Consider the following 27,854-nt stretch of genomic DNA (forward strand, 5'->3'; position numbering starts at 1 on the left):
GTGTATTTGTCTTTTAAATAAAAATCTTTCCAGATCTGAGTGGCTCAAGCAATGAGTTGGGCCCATTTTTCAAGGAAGGGGGTCAGGAAATAAGGAGGAAGATTTATTGGATAATCGACAGCACATTTTAAAAATAAAATTAAGGTTATTCCTTACATTTTAGGTATAACTTCCCCCATAGCTTTTAGAGATTGTAGGATAACACAGATCTTTATGGGCTTTATAGGCTCTCTCCATAAGAAAGAAAAGTGAGACCAGGGTAGTTCTACCAAACTGGCATTAGTGCCATCTGGGGGGCTGAGCACACAAACCCTGTAATTAAAAAAAAAAGACTAAGCTTTAAGAAGAAGCTTGAGTTTGGACAAGACATCAACTCCAGGGACTCCCAGCATCTTAACTCTCAAAACTTTGGCAGAATTCCTTTGTATCCTTCCTTAGCTCTTAGCACAATGCCTGGCACATAATAGTTGCTTAATTAACCTTTGTTCCATGAATAACCACTTTGGGAGAACTTCAGTCCTGAATGTGTACTTGAGAAAGATTGGAGTTCTTTGTTACTTCTCTCTTCTGCCATCAAGTAAGCAGCAATTATCCGACAATTCTACTCTTAACAACTCCTGCCAGGAAAACTTACCTGAATTCCCAAAGGATCACCTAAACCCAAAGAAAACACAAAAATGATCCAAGCACTGGGAGAAGGAGAAGGGGTGGTGGTAAAGCTGCATTCCATAGTATCTCCTCTCTCCCATTATAGTACATATTTGCTCCACATCCTTTCATTTGCTTATTCATTAAGGAGAAAAGTACTCAGTGCTGACTCTAATGTTGACCACTTCAATAACTCTAGACAAGTCACTTGAAACTCTCCTAGTTAAATTTTAAAAAATTATTTCTTTTTAAATTTAATTTTTAAATTTTTATCAATTTATTATATATAAATGATATATACATAAATAAAATTAATTTATTTAATTTTAAAATTTTAAATTATTAAAACTCCTACTGGATGCCAGATCCTGTACTAAATGCTGGTGATACAAATAGAAGCAAACATGGTAATCTCTGTGCTCAAGGAGTTCACATCCTAATAGGGGAAGACAACACATAGATGGGAGCATGACTTGGAAAGGGGATGGGGGAGAGCACGTGAACCTGATGGTACAGTTGAGGTGGCCAGGAAGTGGTACAGTGGCCTGCTTCTGGATGAGATAAAGGGAAAGCTTACCAACCATAGCCTAGGGAGTCCTCTGAGGTCCCAAACTTCTGAGCCTCACTTTGTTCATCTCCAGAAATAGAGGTCAATCAACCAGTCAATCAATTTATTAAGCACTTATTATGAATCAAACACTGTACTAAGCATTGCATATATAAAAAGGCATAAAAAATACAGTCCCTGCCCTCAAAGAGTTTACAGAAGAAACTACATGCAACCAAATATGTACCAAGCAATTTATATACAGGATTAAGAGGCAATAATTAACACAGGGAAAGCACTAGAATTAAGAGGGGTTATGGAAGACTTCCTATAAAAGATAGGATTTTAGTTGGGTTCTTAAAGGAAGCCAGAGAAATCACTAAAAAGAGCAGAGGAGAGAGACATGGAGGATGGCCAGAGAAAATACCTAGAGGTAAAAAGATAGGAAAGATATCCTGAAAAGAAATGAAGAAACCGAGTTATGAAGCTCTTTAAATTCAAATAAACAAAATAAAATCTCAGATCCCCAAACAGTAGCCCATATTTAGTCCTAGAAGTAATAGGGAGCTAGCCACTGGATTACTACTCATAGGGTACGTGGTGAATGGAGCATCTTATTGGTACAACAGCTAGAAGACCAGTGCCACAGAAGTGACCAGCATGTGTTTTGGAGTAAGGTGTAAGGAGACTGAGAATGGAGGAGGGGACTGTATTATGAGGGGCTCTGAATGCCAAACAGATTATTTTGTTTGCATTTCATCCGGGAGGCAATAGGGAGCCTCAAGAGTTTACTGAGCAGAGGAATAATGATGTTGTTAGTTAGATCAGCTTTAGGAAAAGCACTTTGGGAGCTGAATGAACTGGAGTGGGGAAAAGATTTGTGGCTGGCTGACCCACCAGTAGGTTAGGGCAATAGTCCAAGGGTGACATGATGAGGGCCTGGACTAGGATGGTAGCCATATCGGAGAAGAGAAAAAGGCCAGTTTGAGAGATATTGGAAGGGTAAAATTGACAAGCTGTGGGAACAGATTGGATGTGGGGGGGTGTGAGATAGAGAAGAGTCAGAATAACAACACATGGTAAGAATCTAACAGTGTAAATCTTAAAACTTTAGAAAAAGGTGAGTTCATAAAATGATGGACTTTCAGAGTACCCCCCCAAAAAGGTGCCTTCTACCAGGTACTCTACAAGTCGTAACCTAGTAGCTGGCTCCCTATTACTCCTAGGATTAAATATGAGCTACCCTTTTGGGGTTTGAGGTTAATGAGTTTTTTGTTTTTGTTTATTTGCATTTAAAGAGCTTTACAACTTGGTTCCTTATTTTTTCAGGATATCTTTCCTATCTTTTTACCTATTTCCTCTCACTCTGTGATTTAGCCATGATGGTGTTTTGGAAGAAATATCTCCTCTCTGAGTTCATATGGTGGGTAATTGCTGCCAAATATAATTTATAACAACAATGCAGAAATTATGGAAGTAAAAACCGAGGTTGTATTATTATTATTATAGGTTTGGGCCGCAGAATAATCATGAGGATTCTGACAAGGCCTCTAAAAGGCAAAATTATGTCAGTGGGACAAAGAAATAATTCTTTTACATATAGCAATCTTGTTTACTCCTCCTAGGTCATAAAAGTTAAAGAAAAGATGGATCCATAATCCTATATTTTAATGTTATAAAAGTTGAATGAACTTAGTTAAATAGAATTATAATCTCATACAATTTATAGGGAACCGACATCCTTCAAACAAACTCTATAGGTAAACTAAGTAGAGGGTAGCTAGGTAGTACAGTAGTTAATGTTAGGCCTGGAGTCATGAAGACCTGAGTTCAAATCTAGCCTCAGACATTTAATAACTGTGTGATCCTGGGCAAGTCACTTAACTCTATTTGCCTCAGTTTCCTCATCTGTAAAATGAGCTGGAGTAGGAAATGGCAAACTGTTTCAGTATATTTGCCAAGAAAACCTTAAAAGAAGACAGGAAGAGTCAAACATGACTAGAAAAACAAACAAACAAAAAATGACTAAGCAACAATTGTCTGTGTGACTAGAATAGATTGGAACTTGAATTAGAGAAAAGACAAGAAATGTTTAATTTCCTGCCTTTTGCCTCTGCTTGTAGACATTTTCTACAGGAATTCTCTTTTTCTTTAAGCTGCTCTTAATCCCTGTTTTTAAAATATTTCATAAAGCCACCATCAGTCATAAATATTAAGTCATTTATTTAGTCTTGATTTTATTTAATTAGGGCATTGTAATGGAGATGGCCAATGAATAGCTCAGATTAGTACAGAAAGAAGAAGACAGATTTGACCCCTTGTCTAAAATGGCTAGTTTGGGGGATTCTGTTCAATAACAGAAAGTTTTATGGGTTTTGATTATTCTTGATAACAAATTTGATAACTTCTAATAAACTTCTCAAAAGGAGAATTTACAGTTGATAGAATTTATTATTATTATTATTATTATTTTTGCTCCTCAGGCTAAAAACTCCAAAAGTTGGATAGCCATGATGGTCTGGTGAGGAGAAGAGTTATATGTGAGCTATCCTGTCTCTCCTTTCCAGCCTCCAGTTGTTCTTCCCTACAGCACATCCAAAGGAGAGAAGAGTGGCTCCATCTAGCAGAAGGAGAAAGGTGTAGTTTGGGGAGAGTAGTTATGACCCCAAATTCCAAAGGTGGGAGCCAGAGAAATGAGGATATGCCTCTCCTCTTTTACTGTCCATCTTAAACCTACCTTCACATCTTCCCAGACAGTGATATCTGTTGATTACAAACATGTCATCATTTGTCATCATTATCATCATCATCATCACAATATTGCATTTTTAAGTTTGCAAAGCACTTTACATTTCTTTCCCCTATCAAAGAGTGTCTTTGATAGCATGGACTCCCTTCTTTGTATTATCATATTTAACATAGTGCCTGGCATGTAATCATTTAATAAAAGCTTATTGATTGATTAAATTGGGTTATGACCCATCATTTTAATCAGTTGAAATCTGGCCTCAGACAGTTACTAGCAGTGTTCCCCTGGGCAAAGCCATTTTATCTCATTTGCCTTGGTATTCTCATCTGTAAAATGAGCTTGAGAAGGAAATGATAAATCTTTGTCAAGAAAACCCCAAAATGGGGCCACAAAGAGTTGTCATGACTAAAACAACTCAACAACAAGTAACAAAATCACCTACTTAATGCTCTAAACATATGTATCATGATGATGAGATCCAAGGCTATTCCTACCACTAATAATTTTTGTGGGTTTTGTGGATAAAGGTCATCTGTAGGGCCTTGCTAAGAGTCCATCTGGACTGACAGGCATTGTCCAATTGGGAGGACAAGGAGGTGACAACTGTTTCATCAAAGACAAGGAAAGAATCAGGGTTGGATCATGTAGGTAGCTTTCCGCCATAACAAGATGGAGATATACACGCATTGGCTTAACATTAGCTGATGAAGTCTTCATTATAGTACCACGGAACCATCTAGTCAGCACTTAGACTGTTAGCATGTTAGAATGAGAAGGGATGACATCTAGAATGATAGAGCACCAGCTGTGACATGTTTTAGGAATTTTAGAGATCACTTGGTCCAAACCTCTCATTTTAAGAATAAGGAAACTGAGGTCTAGGATGAAACAGGCTTAAAGTAGTTTCTGGAGTTTTTTAGCCTTTTCATTAAGTCAATTAAACTTCCACAAGAAATGATAATAGTCTTTTAATTTATTTCCTATCTTTAATAAATTGAAAATATTGAAAAAATAAATTGAAAAATTGAAAAGAGAACATTTATATAATACTTTAAGGTTTACAAAGTGCTGTATATGTCATCTTATTTGATCCTCACAAGAACTTTATGAGGTAGGGAAAGGGAAGGAAATAAACATTTATTAAGCATCTCCTGTGTGCGAGAGCTTGACATATATTAGCTCATTTAATCCTCATAACAACTCTGTGAGGTGGGTGCTGCTATCATCCCCATCTTATGATTGAGGAAACTGAATCTAACAGAGATAAAGTGACTTGCCTAGGATCACATACCTAGGAAGTATTTGAAGTAAGATGTGAATTCTAAATGTGATTCTAAATCCAAGCTGATATTTATTACCCTACACTGCTGCCTATTTGGGAAGGGAGGAGGCATCAATAGGTTGAAGTTGTTAGAAATCAATTACATGCCACGTCTTCATTTCCTCTTTAGTCTTCTAGCAGTATTGTTTTGGTTTTTGCTCTGACATGGTGATAATATGAGTGGACACTGCCATCTGACTCAGAAATGACCCCACAAAATCTTTCTCTGATTGGTTATCCTGGCATAGAGATGAGCTTGTGTTGGTGAAGATATGCCAACAGATTATAAATTTTGCAAGACTCAACCCAGCTGGAAAGGTTTCAAGTATGATACTTGAAACAGAATTAGTTGATTGTCCAACAACCAGCCAAGGTGAACAGAAACACATCCCCAAGGGGGTAACCCCTAACTAATGAATTTGCTAGCCAAGAAAACCAACGAAACTGAGAAAAATACAAAATGGCCCTGTGTCATGAAGCTCCCTTTCATTTCTGAAGAGTAGAAAAGTGGCAAAGAAATCATGTCTTAAACTATCTATAAACATTAATTGAAACTCTTGTCCAATAACAATTGATGAACTCAGAAGAACTAAACTATATCAATGTGAATTTCTTTTTTATAAATGAAACCAGAAGGGGGCAGCTGGGTAGCTCAGTGGATTGAGAGCCAGTCCTAGAGATGGGAGGTTCTGGGTTCAAATCTGATCTCAGACACGTCCTAGCTGTGTGACCCTGGGTAGGTCACTTACTACCCATTGCCTAGCCCTTACCACTCTTTTGCCTTGGAATCAACCAAGGCAAAAGGTAAGGGTTTTTGAAATTAAAAAAAACCAGATTTAAAAAACTTGAAAGTAAATGGGTACTCAGTGGATAGAGAGACAGGCCTGGAGAAAGAAAGGCCTGAATTCAAATCTAAACCCAGACACTTCCTTGCTTTGTGGCTTTGGACAAGTCACTTAACCTCAATTACCTAGTCCAGTGATAGTGAACCTATGACTCGTGTAGCCATTTTTGATGACATATGGCCACATACAGAGAAGTATGGAGCTGCATGCCAAGAAGGACTTTTTTTCTCAAAGTGACACACCACCAGAGTTATGCTCGGTTTTTTGGCAAATTTTGACATACCAAGCTCAAAAAGTTGCCCATCACTGACTTAGTCCTTATTGTTCTTCTGCCATGGAACCAATACTTAGCATTGATTTTAAGACTGAAGGAAAAGATTAAAAAAAATAAATGGAAGGATGGTTGGTAGGTTCTCCCTGGAGAGATAATAATAACTGACATTTACAGAAAGCTGTAAGACTTTCAAAGCACTTAGTATACGTATATTTGCTCTATAAAGGATTATTTTATTGTGAATGAAACTTTCACTTTTGTCTTTCTATCACCAGTGCTTATCATAGCACCTAGTATACAGGAGGTGCTTAATGAATGCTTGTTGAATGATATATCCAAAGGCAACCCAAAACTTCATTTCGTAGGACACTCAGTCATCTTGCCTTGTGGTCTTTAAGTTGAGCATAAGCAGAAAGGCTACCACAAAGATAACTGTGGTTGATGTGCCAATCTCTCTTATAGATGATGGAAAAGCAGAGAAATTCTATGAATAACTTCACAATGCTTTCCAAAGGCAACGTTAAATTTAATTCTTGGTGATTCCCAAATAAAAGTTGGCATGCAGAGGATGGGAAAATATGGTCGAAAAGAAATATGTATCCAGATTGAGAGGGGGGAAAAAAAGAAGAGTAGGGATAGACTTAGATTACCCAGAAGCTACACAATATATTATGAATATTTTCTTTAAAAGCTACTAGAGGGGCCAGCTAGATGGCGCAGTGACTTGAGAACCAGGCCTAGAGGTCCTGGGTTCAAAACTGGCCTCAAAAAATTCCTAGATGTGTAACTGTGGACAAGTCACTTAACCCTTCTTGCCTAGTCCTTACTGCTCTTCTACCCTGGAACCAATATACAGTATTGATTCTAAGATAGAAGGTAAGGATTAAAAAAAAAAAGTTCTTAGACGTGGTAGGCATCTAACATGACCCCAAAAAAGGAAAGAAAGGGAATTATTAGGCTGAAAAGTACTGATATGGAAGTCATTTTCTGAATCAACTGCCAGGTAATACAAAATTCACTTTTATTTTATTTTATTTATTTATTTATATGATTTATTTTTAATATATATTTATATATTTTAGATATGTAATTTATATAATAAATATTTGTATATTTATTTCATTTATTCATTTATTTATTTTGGAATTATGGACCACTCGTCAGAGACATTGAGATATAGCATAAAGTAATGGACAGAATACTAGGCCTGTACTTAAGCTGACCTATATTCAAACCTTGCCTTTTTTTAAACTTGCCTAACTGTGTCATCTTGGGCAAGGAACTTAATAGTCCTGAGCCTCAAATATGGGCAATAATACCAATAGCACCTGCTTTACAAAGTGGTTATAAGGCTCAGAAAAGATAAAGTGGATAAAGAGCTTTGCAAATATCCATTATTATTATTGTTTTTATCATCACTGTCATTATGATCAGTTCTATACCCAGCCTTGGCCACGTCTTCTATTAGTAGCTTGGGATCCTGCTTACAAGTCCCGGGTGGGAAATCTACAGATACTAAAAAAAAAGGGGGGGGGGTTACTTTTCTTGTGCATCATCAAATATCTGTTAAAAATGCCCTTGAATTATCTCCCGCTTTATACTGTAAATGCAGGCCTGTCTAGGGCCAGGTTTAAATATCATGGGATTGCATTTGGTGGGTAGCAGGTAAAGGCTTTGATGGATTCTGGGATCCACCTGAGAGGACAGGGCGGCAGGCAGGAGTGTGGAGCAGCAGAGCATGGGGAGAGTTTCTGCCCCTGAATCCTTTTATTACTTTAGCTCCCTCCCCTCCTACTTCACCTGGGGCTGTCTAGTGAAGGGAAGTGGCCCCGAGCGGTGACTGACCACTCTGCATTTGAGTTAGCCATCGCCTTTGGCTCTCTTCTTCTCGAAGCCGCAGATGGGTAAGTAACTCGCTGGGCTGTCAAACCAGTGTTTATTAAAGGCCTCCTAAGCCGTCACTTTCTTTCACTTGTCACCTTCCTTCTTGCCCAGGCAAGGTTAATGGATTGGCCCGACCACGCCAGGATCAGGAAAGGGAGGGGGAAGGAAGAGGAGAGACCAGGGCCCGGGAGAATGACAGAGATTCTGAACCAACAGGTGCTGGGCTCTCCGACCGTCCCGAGTCCCAGGGAAATGTTTTAAATGTCTCTTTCTTGCTACACTGAACAGTAATGCAAGACGTGGCCTAAATTTGGAGTGACGAGAGAAAGATGAGTCACTGAAATCCACCCCAATCTGTTAACCCCCAGGGACGGGATCTCCCATGATCCTCTCTGCTTTTCAGGCCCCCGAGGGACCTCAGAGGCCGGGTGTTTCTTTAGAGTGAGGAGGCCAAAGAGGGCAGTTAGTTACTCTTCTGACTTACTGTTTGTTTGGCACAGCAGGCCTAAGGCTCATAAACAGGTCCCCTCTTTGTTCCCAGGGTCTCGCAGAATGCCCGTTCCACTCAGAAAGGAATAAGAGCCCTTTTTCTTCTGATGATCTCTGTGTTATATAGCATTACAATTCGACAAGAGAAGCCCAGCCTCTAACTGCCATGGCTCACAATGGCTCCCTTCTCTGAGAGAGGTTTCTCTGATCCCATGACTTGGAGCTCGGCCTCCCTCCGCCTTGTAGTTGGCTGGCCTTCGTTCTTAAAGGAACAGTTGGCCAGTAGCTAAGAACCACAAGGTACTTTTTTGCTCTGGTTCTAACATCATTTACTGACAGTAATCCTCCCTTCTTCCTCCTCTATCTGTTTTTCTCTATTTGTTTCTATATCTCTCTCTCACTTCTCCACGTCCTTCTTATTTCTTCCCCTCCTTCCCTCTCCTCTCCCTCCTCCTCCTCCTCCTCCTCCTCTTTCTGTCCCTATTTCTCTCTCCCTACTCCTCTCTGTCTCTACCTCTCCCCCACCTCCTCCTTTTTCTTATTTCTTTCCCTTCTTCCCTCTCCTCTCCTTCTCCCTCCTCCTCCTCCCTCTATCCCTATCTCTCTCTCCATCCCTCTCTGTACCTCTGACTCTGTCTCTGCCTCTCCCCCACCTCTTCCTTCTTCTTATTCCTTTCTCTCCTTCCCTCTCTTCTCCCTCCATCCCTATCTCTCTCTCCATCCCTCTCTGTCTCTCTGACTCTGTCTCTTCCTCTCCCCCCACCTCTTCCTTCTTATTCCTTTCTCTCCTTTCCTCTCCTCTCCCTCCTCCTCCTCCTGCTTCCTCTGTCCCTATCTCTCTCTCCCCACCCCTCTCTGTCTCTCTGACTCTGTCTCTTCCTCTCCCCCCACCTCCTCCTCCTTCTTATTCCTTTCTCTCCTCCCCTCTCTTCTCCTTTCTCCTTTTCCTCCTCTTCTCTTCTCTTCCCCTCCTCCTCCCTCTCCCTACTTTGTTTCTCTCTCTATCTGTCTTTCATTCTCTTTCTGTCTCTGTCCATCTGTCTCTCTCCCTCTCCCCCTCCCTTTCTCCTTCATCTTATTCCTTTCCCTCATTCCCTCCCTCTTTCCCTTCTTCTTCCCCTCCTCTCCTTCCCTCCTCTTCCCTTTCCCCACCTTTGTCTGTCTTTGTTTCCCTCTGTCTCTGGCTTTCTCTCCATACCTTTCTTTCTCTGTGTCTATCACTCTGTTTCTGTCTCTATGTCTCGATCTCCTTCCCTCCCTTTCCCCCTCTCTCCCTTCCTACCCCACCTCACACACACACACACACACACACACACACACACACACACACACACACACACACACACACACACACACATCATACTCCCACCCCCAATGTCTTCTGCTATCCAGTAACAATGGTCTCCTTGCTAGTCCTCAAATGAGACACTGCATCTCCTGACTGTTCATTTTCACAGGCTGTTCTCCATGCCTGAAAGGCTCTCCCGCCTCATCTCCTGCCCTCCCGGAGAAAGCCTTTTCTGATTCCCTCCAAGTTATTGATATTTTCATGTGACTTATAAGTATTTAAAGACCAGCATCCTTTACACCACTCCTCTATCAAAATCACACCTTCTATAGGAAGCCTTTCAGCAATCCCCTTAATACAAGTTCCTGCTCTCTGTGATTATTTCCAATTTATCCTGTACAGAACTTGTTTACATGTTGTCTCCCCAGTTAGATTGTGAGCTCTTTGAGTTGCAATGATTGTCTCTGCCTTTCTTTGTATCCCTGTGCTTATAATAAATGATTATCAGCTGGCTGACTTCACATTGCCATACTAGAAACCAGGAAGATCTGGCTGGCAGGAACACTAAATGGGCAAATCACTTCAGTCTCTGTTTCCTCATGTATTAAAGGGTGATGTTAATTAGATCTACAGATTTATTTGAACTTTGCAAACCTAAAAAGTCTACAGAAACATTAGCCACCATCATCACCTCTAATCAATCAGTCACAGGGTCATAAGATTTTGAATGGGAAAGAATTTCCTTTTTGGACATTTTTTGGGTGATATTTTGAAGAACAATCATAAGAGCCTACTCTGTGCTAAGGTCATAAAAATATCATTTTGTTTGATTCTTATAACAACCCTAGGAAGTAGGGACTATTATTATCCCTATTTTACAGTTGAGGAAACCAAGATAAAGAGAGGTTGAATGACTTGCCCAGGGTCAAATTGTGAATGTCTGAAGCCATATTTGAATTCAGGACTTCCTGACTCCAAGTCCAGGACTTGATCCACTGGGTCGCCTAGCTGTCTCTGATTTTGCAGATTTAGAGACAAAGACCCACAGAGGAAAGTAATTAACTTCCCCAAAGTCATACCAAGATTCAAAGCCTGGTCCCTGGTCTCCATATCCAGTGACATAATTTGGTTTTGGCAACCAGGGAAGTCTGAGGGGTAACTGCATCTTCAGGTTGTTTTCTTCTAGGTGCTTTCTGAAAAAGGTGTTTTAATTTAGAACTTGGCTCTTTATGACTCAGGAGGAGGCGCACAGAAATGAATACCTTTATCCACAGAGAATTGAATAATGCTTTGATGAATAATAACTCACATTTATAGAACACTTTCTGGTTCACAGCTTTTCTCACACCAACACTGTGATTAACAGGCAGTGCAAATGTAACCCCTATTTTTACAGATGAGGAAACTTGAGATCCAGAGTGGGTTAAGGGTCTTCCCTAAAGTTAAATAGCACCTTCCTCCCAGGATTCCAGGGTTGTTGAGAGGATCAAATGAGATAATAATATTAAACACACACATATATATGTGCATATACACACATATATACATATTTATGTGTATATACACACATATATACATATTTATGTGTGTATGTATATATATATAAAACAGTCATCCCATACTAGATCACAGTTCACTTATTGTGGCTTCACTGTATCAGGGTTTAAAAAAAATTATCTAATTATATTCGCAGAGTCTTCACTATATTGCAGGATTTTGCAGATGAATACCTCACTGTACACAATGGAAATGCAGTACACCACTACCACTTGTGCAAGTTTGCCAACATGAGATTGTACATGCACACTATTGGCTGAAATGAAAGGTGACCAGCCACAGCGCTGTGTTCTATATCCTGGGCACTGGTTGGCTCAGTAACTGTAGCCTCTCCCGCACTATGCTCATACATTCAGCATCTCTCCTTGTCCACTTTACATCAATGTCTGATCGCTGTGCGGAGTGTTGCTCTTGTTTTTTGTTGTTGTGGTTTTGTGTATGTGTATATGTGTGTGTTGTGTTTTTATGAAGTTTTCATAAAAATTTGAATTTATTTCAAGCCCTATGCCACCCAAACATTCTGCACCTTTTAAGACTTCTGGCAGTGAACCAAGCACCAGAGGAAGATGCTTACCAACAAAGAATAATAAAATAAATATAATATTGCTACTTTGCGGATTTTCACCTATTGCAAGGGTCTCTGGAATATAACTCCCTCTATAGGAGAGGGATCACTGTGTATAAATATATAGTCATTATTCATATAGAAATTATATATTATATGTATGTATATTTGAATATATATAGTCATTTTTAACCTGGATAGAGTACAATGCCTTGAGTCAGAAAGACCTGAGTTCATTTCTGGCCTCAGATGTTCTAGCTGTGTGTGACCCTGGGCAAGTCACTTCACCTTGTTTGCCTCAGATCTTCATCTGAAAAATGAGCTAGAGAAGAAAATGGCAAACCACTCTCATATCTTGACCAATAAAACCTTAAATGGGGTCACAAAGAGTTGAACATGATTGAAACAACTGAACAGCAAAAGGAAGATATCTTTGTTTTCATTCACCTGTAACTAAAATATAGCAATGTCTTTGATTTATTTTATATACTTCAAAATATTATTCTAAGATATTTGTTTTCACTTAACTCTCACTAAAATTCAGAATTTCTTTCCATTTATTTATTTATGGTACATATTTAGAAGCATTATTCTAAGAAGGAATTCATAGGCTCTACTAGATTGCCAAAGGGAGGGATCCATGGCACAGAAAAGATCAAGAACCCCTAAGCAGGAAAGCATACAAAGCAATAGCCAAAATGATTAGATATATTTGAATGCAACTCCTGAATAAACACATCTATGTTTAAGGGAAAAAAGAAAAAGAAAGTTCAAATGAAAGTTAACAAAAGCAGGACTAACAAGGCAAATATACTCCAAGTGAGGATACAAACAGGACAGTGATAATTTAATACAGTTTGCACAAATGAGATCAAATTTGAGTTGGTGTGTGTTGAATATCGATAAGGTTCCATCTGCTCCCATCACCTTCAGTATCTCTGTTTTTTGTTATTCTGCTTGCTGTATTTGAACATGAAATGTATAAATTCACATCTTTTTTGTTGAAGTTAAAAGGACCATAATATCTGTATGTTTTCAGCATCATTAATTTTAGTTAGTATAACATTTTAACAGGTTTATGAAAATTGTGACCTTTAAAATTGAAATAATTCAAGGATGCTCACTTGAAATGTCTAACAATTAAAATTAAATTGATGGTAAAGGTTTTGCCTCCAGTTTAAAAAAAGTAAAACAGTATCCCTTCACAATGTATAAATGAATTCACAATCAGTTGGAAGAGAAAATCTACTGAAGCTGGTGAAACTAGCACAAGTACAGACAATAGGGATATTAGGTTTTAGATAGCAGAAATACGTAAAAATACAACAAAAAGTTCAAATACAAAAAATATCCTGTATTTATCATTATTATTTATAAATATTAATATTAATAGAAAGGAAAAATCTTCATATTAGTCACAAGATAGCATGAAACAATAAATTTAGATATTTTTTTCTGAATTAAAATTTAATTTTATTTGTATTTTTCATGGTTGCATGATTCATGTTGTCTCCCTCCCCTCTTCCCTCTCCTCTCCCAGAGTTGACAAGCAATTTCACATGTATTATCACTCAAAACATATTTCCATATTATTCATTTTTCTAATAGAGTAATCTTTTAAAACCAAAACTCCAGATCACATACCCATATAAACAAGTGATAAGTCATGTTTTCTTCTGTATTTCTATTATTTCTCTAGCTGTGGATAGATAATATTTTTTAAAGAGTCTATATAGACTATGTTAGCAAGGCAAGAAAATTTTTAGAGAAAATTAGATGGCAAGTCGAGTAGCTAAGTGACTCAGTGGATAGAGAGCCAGTTCTGGAGAAAGGAGGTCCTGGGTTCAAAATCACTTAGCTCATTTTGCCTAGCCCTTACTGCGCTTTTGCCTTGAAACCAATACTTAGTATCCATTCTAAGAAGGTACTTACTTAGTATTGCTTCTAGGACAAAAGGTAAGGTTTTTTTTTAATGAGATACTTTTAGTAAATGAAACCCAATTTTGCTTTTAAAGCCATGTTCGTGCCATCAGAAGTATTGCTTGCACAGTGCAAGATTGCTTTTATGATGGCTAAGGGTAAAAAAAGTCTCATTTAAAAGGAGAAGCATGGTATCTATAGCCACTGCTATGGCTGAAATAATCCTTAGTGAATGAAGCAAGTTGGCTTCAGATGGTTCCACTTAAAGATGATATGGTGGCAAGGAGGATTGCTCATATATCTGAAAACCTTTGCAATCAATTAATTGAGAAATTAAATTCTTCCTTGTTTTCATTGCAAGTGGATGAAGCAACAGATATACTTTTAAATTTTTTAAGTTGCTAATTCAATTATATATGTATCAGACACTATTGAAACCAATGGTAGGGAAGATTTGTGGCTTTGAAAAGCCATTACTTATGAGGTCATGTCAATAGAAGTTTTTAATACTTTTGATTTTTTAAAATTAAAATGATATAATGTATATTAACACAGGTCTATAAGCACCAGATAAGAATTGATCCCTTGCAAAGTTAGAAAATATTCCATCTTTTTTAGGACATCACTTGTATTAGAAATGTGAGTTAGAAGCTAGGTAGTTTTAAAAATTGTTATGAGGGCAATGAACTTTATAAGAAACAATGCATTAAAAGAAAGGCTCCTTGAAGAACTCTGTTGACAGTTTGGGGACAGAGAATAGGGCTCTTTTATATTATTGCAAAACATGCTGGCTTTCTTCTGCCAAAGTATTTCAAAGGATGTTTGAGCTAAAAGAAGAAATAGCCATTTTCTGAGGGATGATAATAAAGATGAAGCCAATTCACTTTACAGGAAAAATTAGTGGAATGAATTTGAAAAACTGAGCATCCTAAATAAATCAACACAAGGTATTCAAATCCAAACTCGTCAGAAATTAAAAGTGATTTCATTTGTGAAAAAATTAGAGCTATCCATGAGAAATTTACAAAACTTTTATAATTTTCAATTAAAAAATGCCAGTCTTGCAAGTTGCTTAATAATTACTTGATGGTCTATATAAGAAATTTCTATTTTGTTTTAAAGATTCAGATTTTAAAAACATTAACCCATTTGCCAGAGACAAATATGATAATATGATCTTAATACATGAATAAGAATGGTTTATAGATTTGTCTTATAATAGGTTGAAAGGAGTATTTGAGCCTGAAAATCTTATATTTTCTCTTTAAGTAAATAAAGTGTTGTCTGGTTTATTGAAGCAACAGAAATTTTACTATGGCTGAAAATTATTTGTAGGAAACTAGGTTTTCTATAACTATCATTAAGACAAAAATCAATGTTATTTAGTGGTTGAAAAAGAATTACAAGTAGTAGCATAATTAGTGATACCACATTTTGAGAAACTTTGCACTTGAAAAATTCACCCATCATCTTTATAATATATTATGATTATTGTAAATATGAAACAATGCAAAGGATTTTGTTAATAAATATCCAGTTATAGTATTATTTTGTTTTAGGTTTAAGATATATTTTATATTATAAAATTATAATATATTCTTTATTTTATTGGAATAAAGTTTAAGAAAATTAACTAGATTGTTTTTATCACAAGTAAGATGTACACGATTCTTCTTGTAAGAAATGTGATGGGGAGGGAAAGGCCATTGCTACATAAAATTTGGGTGCCAATAATTTACTTAACCAGTCTCTCTGATGAAGAGTATGTCCTGAATTATACAGAGACTAGGTTTAAATTCTCATATGAAGCTGGCACTTCAAAATTCTAGACATTAAGCAAATTAAATTGCTGAATCCAAAGGCCTTTTCCACCATCCTCAGTCTTCTTGGTCTCTCTGCCATATGATTCCAATGTATTCCCTTCTTTTTTTTTAAATCTCAGAGTTGCAAATTTTTGTAGGATTTATTTTTCCAATTAAAAATAATTTATTTTTCCTCTTTCCCCTCAAATTGAAAAAAAATTCTTTTAACAAATATGCAGTCAAGAAAAGCAAATTCCCACATTGATCAAGCTTTAAAACATATGTCTCATTCTGCATCTTAAGTCCAGCACCTATCAGGAGGTGGGTAGGTAGCATACTTCATCCTGAACACCTGAAATCATAGTCAGTCACCACGTCAGTCAGATTTCTTAAGTATTTCAAGTTGTTTGTCTTTGTAAAGCTGTTGTGTTATTAAATAAATTGTTTTCTGCACCCTTCTAATTTGAAAAAAATTAGTGTTCAACACAGGTTCAAATTGCTATCCAGCTAGGAATAATTGAATAGGGCCCCAGTTGTATTTTGTTGGTTTTCAGAACTGAGGCCATGATTAAGAGGCACAGTAAGTGGCATTTGTATTATGCCACTAGAGGTGTAATTCTTAGAGCAGAACAAGAGAAATCAGGGGGAAAGCATTTCATGTTTTCTAGAATTCTACTCAAAAGCTCTATACCTTAGTTCAGGCCCTTATCAACTCTCACTTAGACTACTATTGTAGCCTCCTAATTAATCACTTTGCCTCTAGTTTCTCCACTCTCTAATCCATCCTGCCAAATTATATTCCTAAAGCCCTAGTCTGACCATATCACTCCCCTGCTCAAGAAGTATCAGTGACTCCCTATTGCTTTTAGACAAAATATTCTGACTGGCATTTTGAGCACTTTACAAATCTGGCTCCAACTTTCATTTTTAGGCTAATTTCTTTCTATCTTCTAGCTAGAAGAAAATCATTTGTTTGCCATTTCTCCCATTCTAGACATCCCATTTCATGTGACAGAACTGTTCCCTTAATGCCTTCTTGGCTCTGCTTTTGTGGAACCCCAAACTCCCATCAGTAAATCAGGCAATCAGGTAAGCACTTATTGGGCTATTATTTATTATTGCATTTATTTTATTATATATATTATATTTATTATTAAGCTCTAACTATGTGCTGGACTCTGGACTAAGTGCTGGGAATAGGGGGAAAAAAGCAAAACAGAAGAGAACAAAATAAGTGGAAGGAAATCTTAGAAGTGAAAGTATTAGAAGCTGGGAAGCTCTGGAAAGGTCTGCTGCAGAAGGCAGGATTTGAGTTGTGTCTTGAAAGAAGAAAGCCAGGGACAACTGCAATGCAGAAATAAGTTGGGAGAGCATTTCAGGCATGAGGAAAGTCATTGCAAAGGCAGAGAGATAGGAGAGGTATGTTGTGAGTGGAATAGCAAGTAGGCTGGTATAGCTGAATTATGGAGGGCTTAGATAGGAGGTGTAAGAAGAATGCAAAGGGAGGAAGGGGCTTTACATCCTGGAGATAAGAGGGAACCCCTAGAGTTGGAGTTAGCAGCTAGATGACTCAGTGGATAGACAGCCAGATTTGGCGTCAGGAAGATTTGAGTTCAAATCCACTCTTAAACAACTTCCTAGCTATGTGACCCTGGGCAAGCTACTTAACTTCTGTTTGCCTCAGAGCAAGGTGGGTGGCTCAGTGGATAGAGAGTTGGCCTGGTATCAGGAAGATCTGAGTTCAAATTTGATCTCTGACACTATCTGTGTGATCCTAGGAAAGTCATTTAACTTCTGTTGGCCTTAATCATCTAGAAAAGGAATTGGCAAACTACTCCTATGTCTTTGCCAAGAAAAGCTCATGGACAATATGGCCCATGGGATCATGAAGAGCCAGACTCATCGGAACAGAGAAAAACACTTTGGCAGCCAAGAGGAAGCTATATTGGAATAAGGAGAAATTGAAGCAGGAAAATCATTCTCCATTGTCCAAGTGAAAAGTATTTATGGTCCCTGATAACTGGGAGCAGACAAAAGGGGACAAATAACCATTGTGATGGTTTGGAAATGAATTAGATATATGGGGTGAGTTGAACCTATGTGACTGGGAGAGTGAGGATGTTCTCAACAATAACAGGGAATTTGGAAGAGGGAAAAGGTTTAGACGGACAGAAAATGAGTTCTCTTTTTGACCTGCTAGATTTGAGAGGTCTATAAGACATTAGTTTGAAATGTCCAAAAGACCATTGGTTATGTGGGATCAGAGCTTGGGAAAGAGATGGAGACTGGATAGTTAGATAAGAAAAAAAACCCTGCATAAAGAGGATAATTGAATTCAGGGGTGATGATGAGATCACCAAGTGAAATAATAAAGAGGGAAAAGAGAAGAGGGTCCCCGACAGAGTGTTAGGGGGCAACTAAGAATACTGGTAATGGAATGGTCCAAGATCCAACCACGGAGACTGAGAAGTAGTCAGATAGGAGGAGAACCAGGAGAGAACTGTGTCCAGAAATATGAGAAGAGAAAGTATCCAGGAGGAGATGATCAGCAGTGGAGAGAAATGCTGTAGAGAGGTCAAGAAGGCTGAGGTTAGAGATGAAATCCATGGTTCAAATCTGGCCTCAGTGACCTCCCAGCTGTGTGACCCTGGGCAAGTTATTTAATCCTGTTTGCCTAGTCTTAGAGTTATTAATAAGACAGAAAGCAAAGATGTCTTTTTTGGCTGTTTGCTTGTTTTTTTTTTTGTTTTGTTTTGTTTTTTAAATTGACTTCTATATATCAGACATTGGGCTACGAACTGGGGATACAAAAGCAAATAATACAGTCTCAACCCTAATGGAGACTTGGATTGAAAAAGCATATAATGGAGAGGAAGGTAGGAAAAATACCTTAGCAGGGGCAAGCTGGTCAGTGAGGATGCAGAGAATTCATGAATTGAGTCAGCTAAGAGTGAAGTGGCTAAGTGGCCACCCATGACAATATGGGTCTCAGATACAGGACAATCACTAGCAAGGAAGAGCAGATCAAATAAAGATAAGCCAGGAGGTGGGTGTCAGGGTCTGAGGGATGGGGAGAGGACTTCCATCTAGTGAGAGGACTGTCAGGGTCTTCTATGGGCAACTATGCTGGAATAGTTCCTGAGTGGTCATGTTTGGTTTAAGGGATAAATATCAGCCACATATATATGTATGTATGTATGTATAAATGGTCCATGCCATTCCCAGTAACCTTAGCTAGGTATGTAGTGAGAATCAGATTTATGGCTTTAATAAGATAGTAGGAATACGTTTGTAAATGTAGCACAAAGGACTTCATTTTGTTTTAGGCTTCCATTGTGTGATCTAACTTTTTGAGGAAATTTTTTCTATAAGGTATTTTTTAATAATAATGTAAATGTTTGTATGATATAATCTAGTAAATAATCTGTGTCTGTTTGTAAATAACTGATAAAGATACAGAGATCCTTTAGCAGGACAGACCACCAATAAAAAAAATGCTATAAACTACTTTATTAGTAGATAATATCATGAACTACTAATTAGATTATGTGGTAAACAAAAGAGAAACACCCATGGCTAGAACTATAAAAAATGCACCAGATGTCCCAATTATTAGCTTGCTATTGGGACTGGCTCCTTCCTGATTTTCTCCAAATTTGAGACTTTGAGTAGCCTATTTTTCCCATGAGGACGGTGAATGATGGAGATTTTCCAGAGGGACACCTCAGAGGGAGTCACCTAGGCTCTAGCTGAGCACTAATATAAGATGCTAAGCTTACTACCTCATGCCATCTTTTATGGTACCTCTCAGAAGAACTCAGAAGTTCTTAGAAGGGCCAATTGGATTGTTTTCTTTCCTATCGGTGAATAAGGTTTGTCTGATCCATTAAGAAATGTAAGGGACAGCTAGATGGCTCAGTGGATAGAGAACCAGGGCTAGAGACAGGAGGCCCTCAGTTTGAATCTGACCTCAGACACTTCCTAGCTGTGTGTCCCTGGGCAAGTCACTTAACTCTTATTTGGAACCAAGTATTGGAACAAGTTTTGAAAGTATTTGGAACAAAGTATTGATACTGAAGAGCTTTAAATTAAAAAAAAAAGTATAAATCTGATTGGTGTGCTGTGGTACCAGGTGGCATATGCTATGGGTCTCCTAGAGACATTTCTGTTCCTCCCAGATGTTGGTGATCTACCACCTCCCCAGATTACTCTGAATTTAAATGTATATGATATTTACTTACTTATACACAATTTGATACCCCCAATCGTTCAGTTATTTCAGTTGAATCTGATTCTTCATTATCCCATTTGGGGTTTCCTTTACAAAGATACTGGAGTGATTTGCCATTTCCTTCTCTAGCATATTTGACAGATGAGGAAAATGAGGCAAACAGGATTAAGTGATTTGCCCAGGGTCACATGACTAGTCTGAGGTTGGATTTGAACTCATGTCTTACTGACTCCAGGCCTAGTCCTATATACATTGTGCCACCCAGCTGCCCAGCAATCCATCATTAAGCTTTTGTTAAATATCCACTTTGTGTCAAGCACTTTCTGGGTGCTAAGAATATGGCAAACAAAACAATTCCTACTCTCTGGGCAGAAGCTATTAAGGATTACTTATTCATTCCTAAGTTCTAGGACAGTGTCTGACATATTGTAAGCACCTCATTTCTTGAATTGAATTTTGTATCTGTTGGAAAGTCACAATAAGAGAGAAAAATATTGATAGACTTTATCATTTGTTCTACACATTTAAAATGCATTTTTAGGGCCAGCTAGGTGGCTCAATGGTAAGAGAACCAGGCCTGGAGAAGAGAAGTCTTGGGTTCAAATTTGACCCTAGACACTTCCTAGCAGAGCCATCCTGAGAAGTCATTTAAGATTAATTAGTCCTTATCACTCTTCTGCCTTGAAACCAATATTTATTATTGAGCTAAGACAGAAGGTCTAGGTTTAAAAATAAAATGCATTTTAATAAGAAAAGAGAGGAAGTATAGTATAATGGTTAAAGAGCTGGTCTCATAGCCTGAAAGACCTGAATTTAAGTATCATCTCTGAAACATATTGATGGGGTAGTGGATGTTTCCTCATTAAGGAGTTTTCTAGTTCAAGCAAATCATTGTCCAGTCCCTATTTCCATTTACAAGAGGTGGCCTGGGCATAGTGGCTGAGAGATGGTTTTGGAGTCAAGATGACTTAAATTTAAATTCTGCCTCAAAGGCTGAGAAAGTCATTTTACCTTAGTTGCCTCTAGGCAATTAAGACTATATCAATTAACTGCATTAATGAAGGGTGTTTCTACTCTGGGGCTTCTTTTAATTATGTCATGATAAAAAAAAAGTATCTTATTAGGCATTATTTAGAAACAAGGACTGTATAAACTTTGTATTAATTGTGAGATATACAAATTGTGTTTTTATTACAAAGGATTTGCTTTAGTAATTTTTGTAAATATCAACAGAAACTAAAAGTGTGGCTGTGTTCCAATTTTGCAAACCTTAGCGGCCTTGGTTTAGTTTAGCAGAATATTGTGTACAATACTGAACTTTCCCCTTTTTTCCCAGTGTTCTCTGACTTTTCCCTCTACATTTCCTGAGGGGCTCAAAGCTTCAACTTGGAGGTCCCAAAGGGCAAGGTCTGTCAATGAACAGAATTCCAAAGAATACAAAATATTCTATTGGCTTTTTTTTTTTTCCAGTGACTGAGACAGGGGTAAAATTACTAAGTAAACAGAGATGAAACATGACAGTATTGAGTAGCTGGCCTTGGTGCCTGCTTTGAGGGAAGCAATTACTTGCAATTACGTCATGAGTATTTAAAAACATAATCAAGTCATTACCTGTATTCACTCAGTTAAACTGTGTGCAGCTAAAAAAAAAATGAAACCTGGGTAGCTATTGTAAACTGTATAATCACAGCTATTTGAAAAAGTAAGAAAGAGGAGTCAGCAAGTAATTAAGACCTTTGGCAAAACACTTCAACACTCTGGGATTAATTTTCCTTATCTGTAAAAAAAGAGGGAGTTGGACTCTGATGTCAAAGATCCCTTTTAACTTCAGCTCCTTTGAGCCCATGATCTGAGTTCAAAGTATTCATTCCTGACAACACACTGCAGACTCAAGAGTCATTGCTAGACTCCTTTCATTGGAGTTGGAAGGGAAGTGGCAGTAGTGAAGAGGACAGTGGTAGAGAGGGAGGGAAGTGGCAGTAATGAAGAGGACAGTGGGAGAGTGGGAGGGAAGTGGCAGTAGTGAAGAGGAGGGTGGAAGAGAAGGAGGGAAGTGGCAGTAGTGAAGAGGAGGGTGGAAGAGAAGGAGGGAAGTGGCAGTAGTGAAGAGGACAGTGGAAGAGAGGGAGGGAAGTGGCAGTAGTAAAGAGGACAGTGGGGTAAGATAGGCAGCTAAAGGTCAGATTTCAGTCCAGCCTTAGGCACAGTTGTAACAAGAAGGAAAGGATATGAATCTCCCAATTGACAAGTATTTATTAAGTTCCTGCTACATACCAAGTACTGAGGATATAAAGAAAAAAAAAACGAAACAGTCCTGCCCTCAAAAAGTTTGCACTATGTTGGAGAAATAACATATTCGTAGAATAGAATACATCACATAGATACAAAATAAATCTAAGGTAAAGAGAGTGAATCCTAGAAGATGGCAAGCATCAGGAAAGACTTCTTGTTAAAAAAAATAATAATAATGTTTCAACTCTGCCTTAAGGAAATGAGGGATTCCATGAGACCAAGATGAGAGGAAGTACATTTCCCATAGATCCTTGCAGAGGAGGGATTTCTCACCTTTTTTTTTTTTAACTATAGACCATTTTGGTGGTTTGGTGAAACCTATGGATCCCCTTCTCAGAATAATGTTTATAAATATACAAAATAGGAAAACCAATTATATTGAAATAAATATATTGAATAATGAATCAATTATGTTAAAATAAATAATTAGTTTACAAAGAAAACCAATTATATTGAAATAAAATTGTTTTTTTCACATCAGAGTTCATGGTCCTCCTGAAATGTATGGACCCCTTGTGGGGGTGAGGGGGAACATGGACCCCTATGTAAAGAAAAGTAAAGAAGGGAAAGGGGGTTTCATTAGAAGGGATCCATGACTGTAAAACCCTGGAGTTGGAGTGAGACCAAGCTGTGTAATTCAGGTACCCTGGTTGGTGGGTTGGAATTGAGGGAGAACCTGACCATCCTTTGTGTCAGTTGGCTAGAAAGTGATCTCCAGATAACCCAGGAAGGAAGTGTGCCCTCTTAAGAGGAAGTACTCCACCTACATATTTAAATGTTTTAATTCTAAATGGCCCTGTCCTAGCTACCACTGTGCTAAGAACTTCTAGGATCATCAGATCTACAACTGAAAGGACTTTAGAGATTATCTAGTCCAGGAATTTTTGAGCTGGGATCCAAGAACCATGAATAGATTTCAAGAGTTTCATTAATCTGGATGGGGGGAAATTGCATCTTTATTTTAACTAAGCTCTAACTAAAAATTAGCATTTCCTTATTTTAAAATAATATTCTAAGATGAGGTTTTATAGGCTTTGCCAGATTGCCAAACTGGTCTATGACACACAAGGTGTTAAGAATTTCTGATCCAGTCCAACCCCCCCCCTTACTTTACAGATGTGGAAACTGAGGTCTAGAAAGACTTGCTCAAGTGACTTGCTCAAGGTCATATAGACAGTAAGGAGTTAAACTGAGATTAGAATGACCCTTCTTTACTATCCTTGACCCCTTCATGGGGTCGAAGCTGATAAATTAAATTGGATATCCAGCTTGGCCTTTTCCTTTGAAAGAGATTTCTATGACATGCCTGTTACATCTCAGAATCCATTTCTCACTTTGCCACTTGCCAGCATTTATACCCCTTTCACTAAAATTCACTAAATATCCTATAGGCAAATCAGAGAAACAGCAAACAGATAATCTGCCACCATTGATTGGGTCTCTTTTATTCTTGTTTCTATGACAGCATGTAACTGTGCTGACCAGCTGGGCCATGCATGTTAGGCTAGGAATTCAATTTTCTATCTGAAGACTGAGAGAGATTTATAATCTGGTTTGAAGCTGTTTCTTAAACATCCTGGATTTCAGGCTTAGCAAGCAAACATGAGAGCAAATAGCAGTCATAGTAATGATACCTTTCTTCTACATTTTTACTGGAAATTATCTCATGATTCCTTTCTTTCCCTGGTTAATAGGCTCTACCAGCAAATCAGGCACAAGAATTTCTTTGTTCCAAGGAGAAAACTGGAGGTTCCTTGATTCCCAGGCTTTTAAGGAAAAGGCAATCAATAATGTGTTGGTTTGTTTTTTTGTTATAAGGGAAATCCAATGAGGGGAGAGGAAAGAAGTTTGTGAAGAGGGACAGAGATGAAAAAAAAGAAGGAAGGAAGGAAGGAAGGAAGGAAGGAAGGAAGGAAGGAAAGAAGGAAGGAAGGAAGGAAGGTAGGAAGGAAGGAAGGAAGGAAGGAAGGAAGGAAGGAAGGAAGGAAGGAAGGAAGGAAGGAAGGAAGGAAGAAGGGAAGAAAGGGAGAGGAAGGAAGGAAGGGAGGAAGAGAGGGAGTGAGGAAGATTTTTTTTTTTAAACCCTTACCTTCCATCTTTGAATCACTACTATGCGTGGGTTGTAAGGCAGAAGAATGGTAAGAGCTAGACAAATGGGGGTTACATGACTTGCCCAGGATCATATATCTAGGAAGTATCTGAGGGCAAATTTGAGCCCAAGACCTCCTGTCTCTGGGTCTGGCTCTCAATCCACTGAGCCACCTAGCCACCCCTGAGTGAAGAAGATTGATTAAAAAAATATATGTATGAAAAGAAAAAGTTCAGAAAGGGACACAATCATTTTGTTACTACATTAAATTTATTGTATTTTTGCTTTTCTTTCGAAAAACTTTTTTTTATTCTAAACTTAAGCACCCAAAAGGTGAAAAAACATTTTTATATTCACAGTAGAACATAAGGAGAATTGTATATGAAGTCCTGAATTTCAATTTCATACATCTTTCTTTTGAAATATGATAATCCCTGCAGTGGAATTATATGCAACCCCTGCCTAGGCAGAACCTGATCAGAAGAACTTCCTTATCTATCAATACCTAGAGGCCTACAAGACTTAATAGGTTGCATACCCAGGGTGGGCTGTACAAAAGGGACCACCCCAAAGAATTGGAAACTAAAGGGATGTTCATCAATCAGGGACAACAATCATTCTTGAGAGGAGCCTTTAGATTCAGTTAGGGAAGAGACAGGAAGTAGTGTGGGGGGAGGAGTTTAAGATCCAGCCTTGCCCCTTAGCTGGCTTCCTGCTGTCCCTGTCTTTATTACCACAAATATCCTAATATTGCCCTCTATTACAGGGACCACCCTAATTTGACTCACTGAAGCTCCATCTAGATATAACCGTGAAGCTAGAAAAGTCCCCTATTGAAGGGGATCTTAATCTGGGTCTGTGAACCTGTTTCCCTCTCACCAGGTTATTTGAAGGTCTAGGAATCTGCTGAAGATGGGCCATATCTAAAGAGATGTCCTGGGGGCAGCTGGGTGGTTCAGTGGGTTGAGAGCCAGCCCTAGCGATAGAAGGTCTTAGGTTCAAATTTGACCTCAGACACTTCCCAGCTGTGTGACCCTGGGCAAGTCACTTGACCCCCATTGCCTAGCCCTTACCACTCTTCTGCCTTGGAGCCAATACACAGTATTGACTCCAAGACAGAAGGTAAGGATTTAAAAAAATAAATAAGTAAAATAAAGAGATGTCCTGCTGACCCAAGATTAGAGACTATTTTACAGATCTATCCTGGGCCTGAAGCCCAATTGTGTCTCTGACTTGTCAAGACATCACTCCAAAAATTTGATCTTTTTTGTATGTGTAGATATTTACTCCCAAGCCTTCCTCCCAAGAAACTGAAAGCTGATCATAATTCTTTTGCTCAGGGGGGTGAACTGTAAGAGATCAAGAATTTGCAGAAGACTTTATGTGGAAAGGCAGAGGGACCAAAGAGTATCTCTCTCAGTTTCTAACTTTAGAAGTGATTCTTGTCGGACCCTCAGCAGCAGAATTATATGCAATTCCTGCTCAGTCACGTAATGGCATGAACCTGGCAGGGTAAACTCTCTTATTTGTAACTGCCTAGAGACCTGATGTCAAAGAACCGTCTGCATAAAGGGACCAGCCTAATTTGATTTATTTAAGCCTCTATTTGCTTTGAGTCAGTGATGCTCATTCTCCAATATGTTCCCGTCTTACAGAGTGTCTTCTGGAGCGTGTGTGGTTCTCTCAAACCAAGGCCCTCTGCAGGATATAGGGACTGAAATGTTCTGATATCTTTTGATTAAGCACCAACTAAGTAGATAAAAGGGCAGAGAGATGGCACACTGTAAAGATATCTTTCCTCGTGGAACTCTGGCCTTAGCTGTGTGACTCTTAACCCTGTTTGCCTCAGTTTCCCCATCTGTAAAAATGAGCTGGCAAAGGAAATGGCAAACCACTTCTGGTCTCTTTGCAAAGAAACTCTCAAATAGATCAAGAAGATTTGGACTGAAACAGCTGAACAACAAGAAGCAGATAAAAAACCTGAAGCTTAGAGGGGTAATATAACTTGCCCCAAATCAAGCAGCTAATAAATAATGAAAATAGATGTAGAACTTGGGTCCTCTGAACTTAAATTCATTTTTCTTTCCATATACCATAGCCAGGGAAGGAAAGGGAATAAAATAAGTGAGAATCAACTGGAGGATTATGACCTAAAAACTGCATTTTCTAATTCAGACTTGCACATTCCAGACTTGTAATGTGACTCCAAAAGACAATACAACCTGGCAATAGTATAGTAAGGTTTAACTTATTGCTTAGGCAGTCCCTTACAGGCTAAGAAGTCCCATAAAAAAGGTATTATTAGAGTTATTTAATGTATCAATCATTAGAGTTATTTAATGTATCAGTAACATGACATATTTTCTTGGGGGTCTGGAATTAAAACTTGTGCATTTTTTTTCTATTTCCTAATTAGAATTGCAGTAAGGAGTTTTTCCTTTCACTAAGAAGAAATTTCATTTATTTTTAATGGCTAGAGCGGGCATGGTTACATATAAAATATTGGTTCGTGAACTTGGTTGAGTTTTTTAAGCTTAAAATCTTTTATTATTCCTATCTACTTTTATTCACTTCCTATCTAATAAAAAAATAGCATTTAGCTAGGGCATTTTTTTAGTGAACTTGGTTTAAAAAAATATATTTTAATAACTAGATTTCAACATAATTAATTTCCTTTGCAACCTTAGGTGTTTTGTTATACATTTAAAACTCAGTTCTGAGAAGGGTTCCATAACGTTGCACCAGATTACCAAAGGGGTCCACAATACAAAAAAGGTTAAGAACCCTTAATATACCAAAGATAATTCAACTTAAAACTTCTGATTTAATTGGGAAATACGCTAGAAGTTATAGTTGATGTTTTTAATGACCTGCTGAAAATGCCATTTTATATCACTAGAGTACCATGTAACCTGCAAGTTATGGTTTGATATTTGTTTCAATAAACTCATGTCACTATCTGTTATTCCCAAATACAGGCCACAATCCCTAATTTGAAAGTGCTTTGGAGGGAAATTCTTTATATAGATATAGATGTGTACGTTGTAAACAGTTCCACTAATTACTTTAAAACTTGTGACATTCACATACCATGACTAGGTTTACAAAGTGTTTTGCAAACACAGTGTAATTAGTATCTCAAATTTCCAACTGATAAAAACTGAGTCACACAAAAATTAAATGACTTTCTTAGGTTTAACCAACCAGATCAGAGAAGCTGGATTTGAAATGAGGTCTTCTATATAACAAGTCCCAGGTAGTACCTGGTTGTATTTATGCTATTAGAATCTATAGAATGAGAAGATACATAATGACAAAAGAAAGCTATTATGAATTCAGTAGTGTTTTTTAAT

At 38.0% G+C, this 27,854-nt stretch overlaps 1 protein-coding gene and 1 long non-coding RNA gene across 5 annotated transcripts in view; one reads left to right on the plus strand and one right to left on the minus strand.

Annotated features, from left to right (window-relative positions):
* The window catches only part of DGLUCY (D-glutamate cyclase), a 118,318-nt gene extending 109,344 nt beyond the window's left edge, over positions 1 to 8,974 (minus strand). For 3 of the 4 annotated variants that reach the window (XM_001371185.5, XM_056810521.1, XM_007472592.3), the window contains exon 1: positions 8,753 to 8,974. The gene's annotated coding sequence lies outside the window, so the exon portion shown is untranslated. The remainder of the gene's footprint in view (positions 1 to 8,752) is intronic. The other variant, XM_007472591.3, reaches the window with a different exon arrangement.
* Positions 8,095 to 27,854, plus strand: part of LOC103106567 (uncharacterized) — a 46,993-nt gene continuing 27,233 nt past the window's right edge. The window contains exons 1-2 of the long non-coding RNA XR_457228.2: positions 8,095 to 8,288; positions 16,884 to 16,978. This is a non-coding gene — a long non-coding RNA (uncharacterized LOC103106567). The remainder of the gene's footprint in view (positions 8,289 to 16,883; positions 16,979 to 27,854) is intronic.

The sequence above is a fragment of the Monodelphis domestica genome, chromosome 1 (genome assembly GCF_027887165.1).
Source record: "Monodelphis domestica isolate mMonDom1 chromosome 1, mMonDom1.pri, whole genome shotgun sequence".
In the NCBI taxonomy this organism is placed as follows: domain Eukaryota; kingdom Metazoa; phylum Chordata; class Mammalia; order Didelphimorphia; family Didelphidae; genus Monodelphis; species Monodelphis domestica.